This window comes from Scyliorhinus torazame, chromosome 16 (genome assembly GCF_047496885.1).
Source record: "Scyliorhinus torazame isolate Kashiwa2021f chromosome 16, sScyTor2.1, whole genome shotgun sequence".
NCBI lineage: Eukaryota > Metazoa > Chordata > Chondrichthyes > Carcharhiniformes > Scyliorhinidae > Scyliorhinus > Scyliorhinus torazame.
In genome coordinates, this window is record NC_092722.1 from 179,271,889 (window position 1) to 179,284,271 (window position 12,383).

The window sequence follows — 12,383 nt, forward strand, 5'->3', positions numbered from 1 at the left end:
TGGCTAGTCTGAAAGACTCACTTGTAGACGAGACGGGTCTGAGGCTGCCCAAGCTTTCTCTTGGGTGAGTTAAAAGGGAGCCTTTCATCCATGGGTGCAGGGTGGATTTGAACGCTGACCCTGACAGCGCAAGAGCGGTGTTCGAACACACTGAATCTCCCAATCTCTCAAAACAGGACCATGGGGTGCATTCTTCCATTCTGCCCGCTGTGGGAATCGGCGCAGGTGGGATGGATAGTTTCATGGACCAGTGAAAGGTCCATTGCACTCGGGTGGGGACCTCCGTTCCCTGGGTGGGTGTGTTATGGTCCCAGTTGGTGTTACTACTGGACGGAGAGAATCCGGAAAGCAACTCTGCCTCATTGTAACTTTTACATTTTTTGAAGAAAGCGCACCACGGGGCTACTAATTAGTTTTAACAAGAAAAAAACATTTACTCAAATGTTTTTGCTTCTCAAATGTATACAGTTTTCAAAAATCATACCCCACTCTGAACTAAATGGCCAATCTTGTGTGGATTTCTCTCTCAATTCCGCCAGGCGATTGTCACATGAGGATTTCTACAGGCAGTTCCTCTTTGATCCCTATTACTGAAATATTCTTGGAGCTTCTTTGTCATTCCCTGATTTCTAGAACTAACTGTTCTTTAGTTCCCCTGGAGCTTGCCTTTGTGCGCCTTACTCTGTTGTGTGGCTTCTCTGCTTCCAGCAGAGCAGAGAGCTATTCACCCCCTCGCTCCCTATAACCAACAGTAATAAATCCAGCTAAAACTAAACTCAAAAAGCATTCCTACCCTAAAGGTGCTCCTGGTTGCTAAGGAGCAGCTGTTGCTTCTCTCATCCTGTTTACTTTGAATGCTGTAACCCCCTCTAAGCACAATAAAAGCACAGTTTGGGCTGTGCCAATCCCAAGGCATACTAACACCGTTGTCTAGCATAAATCTAGTTAGAGTTTTACCCTTCCTTAACCAGCGACACTAAATTAAACTCACTTAAAGCTATACCTTATTTCTAATATTTAACAGTACAAATATAGCTCATTTAAAATGACCTTTATTTACCTGACCGGTGGGATCGGAAAATCCAGCCCTATGGATCCCTTAAACTTAATTAAACAAAGAGCAGAAAGCTTCTTCTTGACTCTGTCTACTTTAAAATTAATTTTACTGCAATAGGTTCTATGATATTTTAATTAAATATTTCAGCCACCTGATTAGACCAATTATAGCTGTTGTTAAACTCGATATTGTCATCTCAGTCAAAGTCCACAATAGATTAGCTGGACAGTCACAAGTGTCTTTAGTGTAGAAGCTGTATTGTTCCGAAACCCGTTATTTGTGTTTCCACTTCTATATCTAGCTTTTCTGCCACAGATCAGCATTTTACATTTGAACAATATCCGCAAAAACAGCTTTAACCTATGTTAGACAATGAACCAGATCTTCGAATCCCTACAGTGCAGAAGGAGGCCATTCAGCCCATTGAGTCGGCACCACCCTCTGAAAGAGCACCCCACCTAGGCCCATTCCCCCGCCCTATCCCTGTAATCCTGTAATCCCACCTAACCTACAATCTTTGGACACCAAGGGGCAATTTAGCGTGGGCATTCCAGCTAACCTGCCCACCTTTGGAGTATAAATAACATTAAAGCTATCAGTGCTCACTGTTCTTTAGCAATACATTTACTGTTGCTTTTGGGGGCTGCACATATGTAACTAAACATGGAAGTCGGGAAGTTTCTGTCTGAGTTTCCCTGGTGCTCCTGAAGCCTCTGTGTTGCAGTACACCTGGCATTGGAGTGTGGAGTCTCATTCCTTCAGCTTTTGATTATTGTTGAAGATTTTATTTTTTGTTTTACTCTGTCTTTTTATCCCCCCTTCTCTCAATCCTGTTTTACCTTCCTTCCCATTGCTTTTTGGATGGTCTGACATTGAATTGAGTATGCCTCCTGAAATTTCCTGGTTCAGAGTTTGCCTGACTGTAAGGGTTCTTCAATCTGATTGGTTGAGGCCACACCCAATTGCTTGTCCTGTTCTCGCTTGCAGCATTCTCTGAATGAATCCGAGACTTCTGGTGCGAGTAGTGCAAATTGTCTTGTAAAAGGATTAAAAATACTTGCAGTTCTAAACAAAGGACCCTGCAGCGAAGCTCATCGCGTCAATGTTGAATTGAGCATTTGTGGTCTAGGATGGTGAGGGGTAAGGTAGCCTGTTCTCATTAACTTGTGTGGCCCCATGAATTATCTCAGGTTGTCCAACATTCAATAATTTGACATGCTGCGATTGAATCCACTTTATTTTTCCAACCACTTATCGTTATATCTTGCGTAGCAAGTAATGTCACACAATGCCCCTTGGCCCTGTACCCAGTACAGAAGATATAGAGATTAATTCTAGTCTCAGTATTTTTCAAATACTTTCCAAGGGTCACCCTAAAATAGGTCAGAAGAAATGTTTCTGGAGACATTTAGATTTAGGCTGAGGCAAGAATTGGAAATGAGGCTTGGTAGAAAACAAAAAGTATTATTTTCAGAGTATATGCTCCAAGGCTTTTCGACAAATATTATCCATGTGCGTGCCTGTGTTAAATGTGTGATTTAGTGTGCCTGGATTTAACCTTTGGTTAAATGGCAAAACTGTCAGTGGCCTCCATTATTAGATTGACTGACCATCAATTTTAAAACAGTTTGAAAATAATGATCTTGTAGCTATAAGGGAAAACGTTGTCAGAAGTCCATGCGCAAAACAAGAAATTACATAGACTTCCGGGTGCGGCGATGACCAGCTGAGTCGCACGTTTCGGCAGCTCCCGGTGAAACGGACTTTTGGGCTCTTGATAGGAGCCCCAACGGCAATTTTGACGGCTAAAAACACTGTGCGGTAAACCAGAAGGGAATCCCCCCTGGATACGGATGAAAAAAGGAGGAGAAAGTGGCCGGATTGCAGTGGATCCTTTAGAACAGCGGCAAGGAAGGCAAGCAAAAACCAAGATGGCGTCGGAAGGTGGCAGTTTAACATGGGGCCCTGAACAACAAGAGTTCTTGAAATGCTGTGTGGAAGAGCTCAAAAAGGAAATGAAGAAAGAGCTGTTGGCCCCGATACTACAGGCGATCGAAGAGCTAAAGGAGGAACAAAAGACCCAGGAGCGGGAGCTTCGGGTCGTGAAGGCAAAGGCAGCCGAGAATGAGGACGACATACAGGGCCTGGTGGTGAAGACGGAGACGCATGAGGCACATCAGAAACGATGTGTGGAAAGGTTGGAGTCACTGGAGAACAACGCAAGGAGGAACAACCTGAGGATTCTTGGTCTTCCTGAAGGTGCGGAGGGAGCGGACGTCGGGGCATATGTGAGCACGATGCTGCACTCATTAATGGGAGCGGAGGCCCCGGCGGGTCCGTTGGAGGTGGAGGGAGCATACCGAGTGATGGCGCGAGGACCGAGAGCAGGAGAAATTCCCAGAGCCATAGTGGTGAGATTCCTCCATTTTAAGGATAGAGAAATGGTCCTTAGATGGGCAAAGAAAACTCGGAGCAGTAAATGGGAGAACGCGGTGATCCGCGTTTATCAAGACTGGAGTGCGGAGGTGGCGAGAAGGAGGGCGAGCTTTAATCGGGCCAAGGCAGTGCTTCATAAAAAGAAGATAAAATTTGGAATGCTGCAACTGGCAAGACTGTGGGTCACATATCGAGGGAGGCACCACTACTTTGAGACGGCGGATGAAGCGTGGACTTTTATTGTGGAAGAAAAACTGGAATGAGCGGGCTATTAAAAAGAACGTTTGAACAAAGTTGGGGGGCGAAGAGGGGGGTTAAAAAGGGGGGAAAGAGGAATTTTATGTACTAATCATGCGATGTGGTAACTTTTCTCTCTTCCACAGGTGGTGATGGGGGGAGGTGGAGGAGATGGGGCGTTGGCCATTGGGTGCGGGGCCAAGGGAGAAGTGCGGGCTTGGTTCCCGCGCTATGATAATCATGGCGGGAATAGAGAAGCAGGAAGGAGGGGGCGTCGCACGGTGCGAGCCGAGGTCACGGGGGGAAGCCGAGGTCGGCCAGAGTTTGCTGACTTCTGGGAGCAACATGGGGGGAGTAATTACGCTAGCGGGGGATCTAGCGGGGGGGTGGGAGGGGGGAATTACTGGGTTGCTGCTGCTGGGGAGAGGGGGGAGCTGGTATGGGAGGGGATGGGCGGGGGGGCACCGCCTGGGGGAGATACAGCTGCGTGGGAACCGGGTGAGGAGCTGGAAAAAGGGGATGGCTAATCGACAAGGGGGGGGGGGGGGGGGTAGGAAGCCCCCCAACCTGGCTGATCACGTGGAACGTGAGAGGGCTGAACGGGACGATAAAGAGGGCACGGGTACTCGCACACCTTAAGAAACTTAAGGCAGATGTGGTTATGCTACAGGAAACGCACCTGAAACTGATAGACCAGGTTAGGCTACGCAAAGGATGGGTGGGACAGGTGTTCCATTCGGGGCCAGATGCGAAAAACAGGGGGGTGGCTATATTAGTGGGGAAGCGGGTTATGTTCGAGGCAAAGACTATAGTGGCGGATAACGGGGGCAGATACGTGATGGTGAGTGGCAAACTACAGGGGGAGACGGTGGTTTTGGTAAACGTATATGCCCCGAACTGGGATGATGCCAATTTTATGAGGCGGATGCTAGGACGCATTCCGGACCTAGAGATGGGAAAGCTGATAGTGGGGGGAGATTTTAATACGGTGTTGGAACCAGGGCTGGATAGGTCGAAGTCCAGGACTGGAAGGAGGCCGGCAGCAGCCAAGGTACTTAAAGATTTTATGGAGCAGATGGGAGGTGTAGACCCGTGGAGATTTAGCAGACCTAGGAGTAAGGAGTTCTCGTTTTTCTCCTATGTCCATAAAGTCTACTCGCGAATAGACTTTTTTGTTTTGGGAAGGGCGTTGATCCCGAAGGTGAGGGGAACGGAGTATACGGCTATAGCCATTTCGGATCACGCTCCACACTGGGTAGACTTGGAGATAGGGGAGGAAACAGGAGGGCGCCCACCCTGGAGAATGGACATGGGACTAATGGCAGGTGAGGGTGTGTGTCTAAGGGTGAGGGGGTGCATTGAAAAGTACTTGGAACTCAATGATAATGGGGAGGTCCAGGTGGGAGTGGTCTGGGAGGCGTTGAAGGCGGTGGTTAGAGGGGAGCTGATATCAATAAGGGCACATAAAGGGAAGCAGGAGAGTAAGGAACGGGAGCAAGAACTTTTGAGGGTGGACAGACAATATGCGGAAGCACCGGAGGAGGGACTGTACAGGGAAAGGCAAAGGCTACATGTAGAATTTGACTTGCTGACTACACGCATTGCAGAGGCACAATGGAGGAAAGCACAGGGTGTACAGTACGAATGTGGGGAGAAGGCGAGCAGGTTGCTGGCACACCAATTGAGGAAAAGCGGAGCAGCGAGGGAAATAGGGGGAGTGAGGGATGAGGAAGGAGAGATGGAGCGGGGAGCGGAGAGAGTGAATGGAGTGTTCAATTATAAAAAATTATATGAAGCTCAACCCCCGGGTGGGAGGGAGAGAATGATGGGCTTCTTGGATCGGCTGGAATTTCCCAAGGTGGAAGAGCAGGAAAGGGTGGGACTGGGAGCACAGATCGAGGTAGAAGAAGTGGTGAAAGGAATTAGGAGCATGCAGGCGGGAAAGGCCCCGGGACCGGATGGATTCCCAGTCGAATTCTATAGAAAATATGTGGACTTGCTCGCCCCGGTATTGACGAGGACCTTTAATGAGGCAAAGGAAAGGGGACAACTGCCCCCGACTATGTCTGAAGCAACGATATCGCTTCTCTTAAAGAAGGAAAAGGACCCGCTACAATGCGGGTCCTATAGACCTATTTCCCTCCTAAATGTAGATGCCAAGATCCTGGCCAAGGTAATGGCAATGAGAATAGAGGAATGTGTCCCGGGGGTGGTCCACGAGTACCAAACTGGGTTTGTGAAGGGGAGACAGCTGAACACGAATATACGGAGGCTGTTAGGGGTAATGATGATGGCCCCACCAGAGGGGGAAACGGAGATAGTAGTGGCGATGGATGCCGAGAAAGCATTTGATAGAGTGGAGTGGGATTATTTGTGGGAGGTGTTGAGGAGATTTGGTTTTGGAGAGGGGTAAGTTAGATGGGTGCAGCTGTTGTATAGGGCCCCGATGACGAGCGTGGTCACGAATGGACGGGGATCTGCATATTTTCGGCTCCATAGAGGGACAAGGCAGGGATGCCCTCTGTCCCCATTATTGTTTGCACTGGCGATTGAGCCCCTGGCGATAGCGTTGAGGGGTTCCAAGAAGTGGAGGGGAGTACTTAGAGGAGGAGAAGAACACCGGGTATCTTTGTATGCGGACGATTTGCTACTATACGTGGCAGACCCGGCGGAGGGGATGCCAGAAATAATGCGGATACTTGGGGAGTTTGGGGATTTTTCAGGGTATAAATTGAACATGGGGAAAAGTGAGTTTGTGGTGCATCCAGGGGAGCAGAGTCGAGAAATAGAGGACCTACCGTTGAGGAAGGTAACAAGGGACTTTCGTTACCTGGGGATCCAGATAGCCAAGAATTGGGGCACATTGCATAGGTTAAATTTAACGCGGTTGGTGGAACAAATGGAGGAGGATTTCAAGAGATGGGATATGGTATCCCTGTCACTGGCAGGGAGGGTGCAGGCGGTTAAGATAGTGGTCCTCCCGAGATTCCTCTTTGTGTTTCAATGCCTCCCGGTGGTGATCACGAAGGCTTTTTTAAAAAGGATTGAAAAGAGCATCATGCGTTTTGTGTGGGCCGGGAAGACCCCGAGAGTGAGGAAGGGATTCTTACAGCGTAGCAGGGATAGGGGGGGGCTGGCACTACCGAGCCTAAGTGAGTATTATTGGGCCGCTAATATTTCAATGGTGAGTAGGTGGATGGGAGAGGTGGAGGGAGCGGCGTGGAAGAGATTGGAGAGGGCGTCCTGTAGGGGGGCTAGCCTACAGGCTATGGTGACAGCCCCATTGCCGTTCTCACCGAGGAACTACACCACAAGCCCGGTGGTGGTGGCTACACTGAAGATTTGGGGACAGTGGAGACGGCATAGGGGAAAGACTGGAGCCTTGGGGGGAGTCCCCGATAAGAAACAACCATAGGTTTGCCCCGGGGGGAATGGATGGGGGATATGGAATGTGGCAAAGAGCAGGAATAACGCAACTGAAAGATCTGTTTGTGGATGGGAAGTTCGCGAGTCTGGGAGCGCTGACCGAGAAATATGGGTTGCCCCAAAGGAATGCATTCAGGTATATGCAACTGAGGGCTTTTGTGAGGCAACCGGTGAGGGAATTCCCGCAGCTCCCGACACAAAGAGGTGCAGGACAGAGTGATCTCAAAGACATGGGTGGGGGATGGTAAGGTGTCAGATATATATAGGGAAATGAGGGACGAAGGGGAGACTATGGTAGATGAACTAAAAGGGAAATGGGAAGAAGAGCTGGGGGAGGAGATCGAGGAGGGGCTGTGGGCAGATGCCCTAAGCAGGGTAAACTCGTCGTCCTCGTGTGCCAGGCTAAGCCTGATTCAGTTTAAGGTATTACACAGGGCGCATATGACTGGAGCACGGCTCAGTAAATTTTTTGGGGTGGAGGATAGGTGTGCGAGGTGCTCGAGAAGCCCAGCGAATCATACCCATATGTTTTGGTCATGCCCGGCACTACAGGGGTTTTGGATGGGGGTGACAAAGGTGCTTTCAAAAGTAGTGGGGGTCCGGGTCGAACCAAGCTGGGGGTTGGCTATATTTGGGGTTGCACAAGAGCCGGGAGTGCAGGAGGCGAGAGAGGCCGATGTTTTGGCCTTTGCGTCCCTAGTAGCCCGGCGCAGGATATTGTTAATGTGGAAAGAAGTCAAGGCCCCTTGGGTGGAGACCTGGATAAATGACATGGCAGGGTTTATAAAGCTAGAGCGGATTAAGTTTGTTCTAAGGGGGTCGGCTCAAGGGTTCACCAGGCGGTGGCAACCGTTCGTCGAATACCTCGCAGAAAGATAGATGGAATGGAAAAAAGAAGGCAGCAGCGGCAGCAGCCCAGGATCGGGGGGAGGGGGGGGGGGGGGGAGGGCGGAGGGCGGGGTGAGGAGGAACGAGAAGGACTCTCAGGGTTGTTAATATATACTGTATAATATGTATAGGTCGTTGCTACAGATAAATATATATTGGACTGTTAAATTATATTTTTGGAGAGTGTTACTTGTGATAAGGCAGTTGCCAATTACGGTTAGTTTTCATTTTTGTTATTTATTATTTATTAATTTTTTTGTTTGTTTATAAAATAGGTCATTGTTATTTGTGTTGTTATAATATTGTGTAAAGGATGCACAATGTACTGTTTTGGTTGACCAAAAATTTTCAATAAAATATTTATTAAAAAAAACAAGAAATTACATAGGTTTTTTAAGAATTGTCATAATTGTGGCCCAGCAAATCTGGGCCAGATCTCACTTTCAAGAATTTGAACGATTAAAAAAAAAAAAAAAAAAATCCCATTTCGGTTTTAGCAAATTTGTTTTGATTTAAACTGTCGCGATCCACTTTTTTTGTTGTTATAGAATCATAAAACTTACAGTGCAGAAGGAGGCCATTCGGCCCGTCAAGTCTGCACTGGCTCTTGGAAAGAGCACTCCACTTAAGCTCACGCCTCCACCCCATCCCCGTAACCCAGTAAGCCAACCTAATCTTTTTGGGCACTAAGGGCAATTTAGCATGGCCAATCCACCTAACCGGCACGTCTTTGGACTGTGGGAGGAAACCGGAGCACCCGGAGGAAACCCACGCACACACGGGGAGGATGTGCAGACTCCGCACAGACAGTAACCCAAGCTGGAATCGAACCTGGGACCCTGGCGCTGTGAAGCAACGGTGCTAGCCACGGTGCTACCGTGCTGCCGTTGTTGCACATGCTGTTTATCCTTCCCTGGAGACGGTGGGATGTTTCTCCTGCAAACTCCACTGCCATTGGCAGTCTTCCACTGTCTTTCACAAGCGGTGACTCAGCCAATGTGTGGAGGGCGGAACTTTGTGCAGACTCCAAGCACATGAGGCCTGCTATGGTGTTGGCTTCCAATTACTGCTCAGTGGGCACGGCCAACACCACAGACCGAAGTTGAAATTGAGATCCTCATACTCTGCATGTCTGAGTGCCATGCAAATGAAATTGGCTGCTGAGAAATTGCTCGCTCTTTTTGATTTGACTGTGATTTTTATCATCCCGAGCAACACTTCGGTGCAGAATTTTGTTCAATCTCCGGGTATTCTGGATAGCTAGCCCGGGGATATGTTCTAGTACCAAGTAGGTAAACAGCATCTGAGCGCAGATGTCCTGATATTCAATTCTTTCCAGTGGCAGATTATTAACATGTCGTGGAAACAGCAATGGCTTTAAAATAGAGCCTTCTAGGGCACTGGAATATGAAAGCCTGGATTGCGGTTGTATCTTTCAGCCTCCACAAGTTGCAATCTGTTCTCCTTAGGATAACTGATTTATTCATTATGAGCTATTAATTTTTCTCAATGATCTGTTTGGAGAGGACAGGCTCCTTGGATAATATCTGAACCAAGTAATTGTGTGTAATTTTAACTGTCGTCTACCCATGCTCCTATTTCGAACCCGTATGCGTTCTTTCATAATATTTGCCTCTGGCTGTCCCGTCGTATCTCTGAATTTGTGACAGAATTTTTTTGGCTGTTCTGTTTTGCCTCAATGGTTTATGTAGTTTCTTTTTCTCTCTCTCTGCCAATAAGATATCAATAAAATCCCAGGGTATTGGAAATCTCAAAATATTAAAAACAAATAGCTGGATAGGCACAGCGGGATAATCATCTTTGGAAAGTGGGAAACAGGCTGACGTTCCAGGTACAATAGTTCACCAGGACCATTCTGGCAATTCCATTCTGTACCTTTCTCTCTCGGTGTCTATCGAACGCGGTGCACTTTTCCCGCAGTTTGTTCTTCAGAGACTCTTGATGGCAGTGCGCCCATGAATTGTGAATACTAATCGAAGGTGTTGGACTTGTCTTTCCTGCTTCGCAAGGTCAAATGGCCCAATTTTCCCACTTTCGCCCTGCAGCACCCACTACAAGATCAGGCAAGAAGCATGGCTATTCACTGAGTGCCCCAGCACTCGCTGCCAACCTGAGGAAAAATGGAAACTTGGGAACAGCTAGAAATAAAAAAAGAATATAGCCCACCAAGTTTGCCTTCTATCATCCTGGTTCTAGTCTGATACAATGATAATTAAGTTTCTACTGATCACCGTAATCAATCTTTATTAGGTTGCTATGCAACAGACCTTACACGATGAAAACCCCAGTGATGAAAAGCTTTGAGAGCAATAGGTCCAAAGTCAAGTGTTCCTCCCAAACGCGATATACTTAGCATATCATGTCTCTGATTACTCAGACTTTACCCAAAATATTTTTTTCTGACAGAAATGTATCTAATTTTCACCTGAAAAAAAAATCAGTGCTATAACTGCTTCCACTGTCTCCTTAGGGAGCCTGTTCCATTAATTGACCACTGAAATAATGTTTTCACAGATTGGTTTTGCGTTTGTTTCCAAAACCAGCAAGAGGAAAACTTGAGGAGAATAAAATTAAGAACATCTGCCTTTGTTCAACACTAATCTGGCCTTCTGTTCACTTTATTGAGAGCCGCACTTTCTATCACAGGGTTACAATTGGTTCAACAATGATTTGTTACTTGAAACAAGCCAGAAAACCTTTAGACATTGGCTGCTAGCATTTCATTCTCAGCATTAAACAGCACGGTAGCACAGTGGTTATCACAGTTGCTTCACAGCTCCAGGGTCCCAGGTTCGATTCCCGGCTTGGGTCACTGTCTGTGCGGAGTCTGCACGTTCTCCCTGTGTGTGCGTGGGTTTCCTCCGGGTGCTCCGGTTTCCTCCCACAGTCCAAAGACGTGCAGGTTAGGTGGATTGGTCATGATAAATTGCCCTTTGTGTCCAAAAAGGTTGGGTGGGGTTACGGGGATAGGGTGGAGGCTTGGAGGGGTGCTCTTTCCAAGAGCCGGTGCAGAGTCGATGGGTCGAATGGCCTCCTTCTGCATTGTAAATTCTATGATTAAAGTAGTTTAATCCGACGTGCATGTCCGTAGGTGCAACTAACACCAAAGGTGAATCTGTCACTTGAATTTACTTGTAATTAAGTGCAACAAAAATGGGTTTGCAAGAGGCATAATCCCTGGGGTTGTGTTATGCAGCAAGGTTTGTGAGCTCCCATAGAGTTGGGATCAATAGGAAGGTTTCAAGATTTTATTCAAATACTTAATAAAGGATAGTGGAGATTTGTATTGATGTGCCTCTGGATACAACATCATTGCAAGCTGTCACATTCCAGATGGAGTGAACTGGCTCCCCTCTATTCAGCGTCTTTGATCACAGCAAAGGTTTAAGTTTCTTTTTCAAGAAGATATGCCTTTTCTGAATCTAAATGTACTCAATAATTTATTCACTGAGCAATAAGGAGCCAAGAAAATCTTGTTTGATTTATTGCTTAAAGAAAGAACAAATTTATTAACCACTAAACCTGAGAAAAAGGTTTAAAAAAAAAAAACGTGACTTGTCAGTCTCTCACACACACATACACACGTGTGCGTGCGCGCACACACACACAGGTAACTGAAAAAAGGGAACGCAAAGACCAACAAAAAAAGGCAAAGGAATATACGATTAAGTGGCCATGATTTTCCTTGAAGGGTAGATTTTAAATGTTGCATCTGATTTATTTAGCTGGTTTCTTGGATGTGGTTAGATGTTAGAAGGTGTTTCAATCATTGAGATCTCAGTTCACTGGCGGGTGCGCACTTTTTCCAAAAGAGAGGAAAAGAGCACAGATTTTCAGCCCGTTTCCCCAGCTGAAAATGTTCTTGGCACTTGCAAACTCCCTGCAGCGGTGGCAGTCTGCTTGTTATACCTCACCCGTTGTGTGTTTCAAAGGGGTTTGGGTCTGTCTGTCTGTGACAGTCATTGTTTCAATATCCAGAGCGTTGCATTTTAATATCTCTCTTCCTTAGACCGTTACAAGTTTTGATGGATCTTTGACTTGTAGGAAATGACCCTCTCTTCATACAGGGTGATTTATTTGTTTTTTTTCATCTTCACCTCAGAAGGTAATCTTGTATTTTTAAATAGCTTGATTTGTCTCAGTTCAAATTGCAAAGTTTGAATTGTAATTCCACATTCACACTTTCTAGCAGCATGGTCAACTGACATTATCAGATATTAGATGACGTGTGGCAGCCATCTTTAGTAAGTGTTTTTCCTTGTCTTTTTAAAAACTCCCTTTCAAACAATTCAGTACATGCTTGGTCAGCTGGTGAAAT

General features: G+C 46.8%; 1 protein-coding gene across 3 annotated transcripts in view; it reads left to right on the plus strand.

Annotated features, from left to right (window-relative positions):
* The window catches only part of xpnpep1 (X-prolyl aminopeptidase (aminopeptidase P) 1, soluble), a 95,062-nt gene that overhangs the window by 79,149 nt on the left and 3,530 nt on the right, over positions 1–12,383 (plus strand). The window lies entirely within an intron of this gene.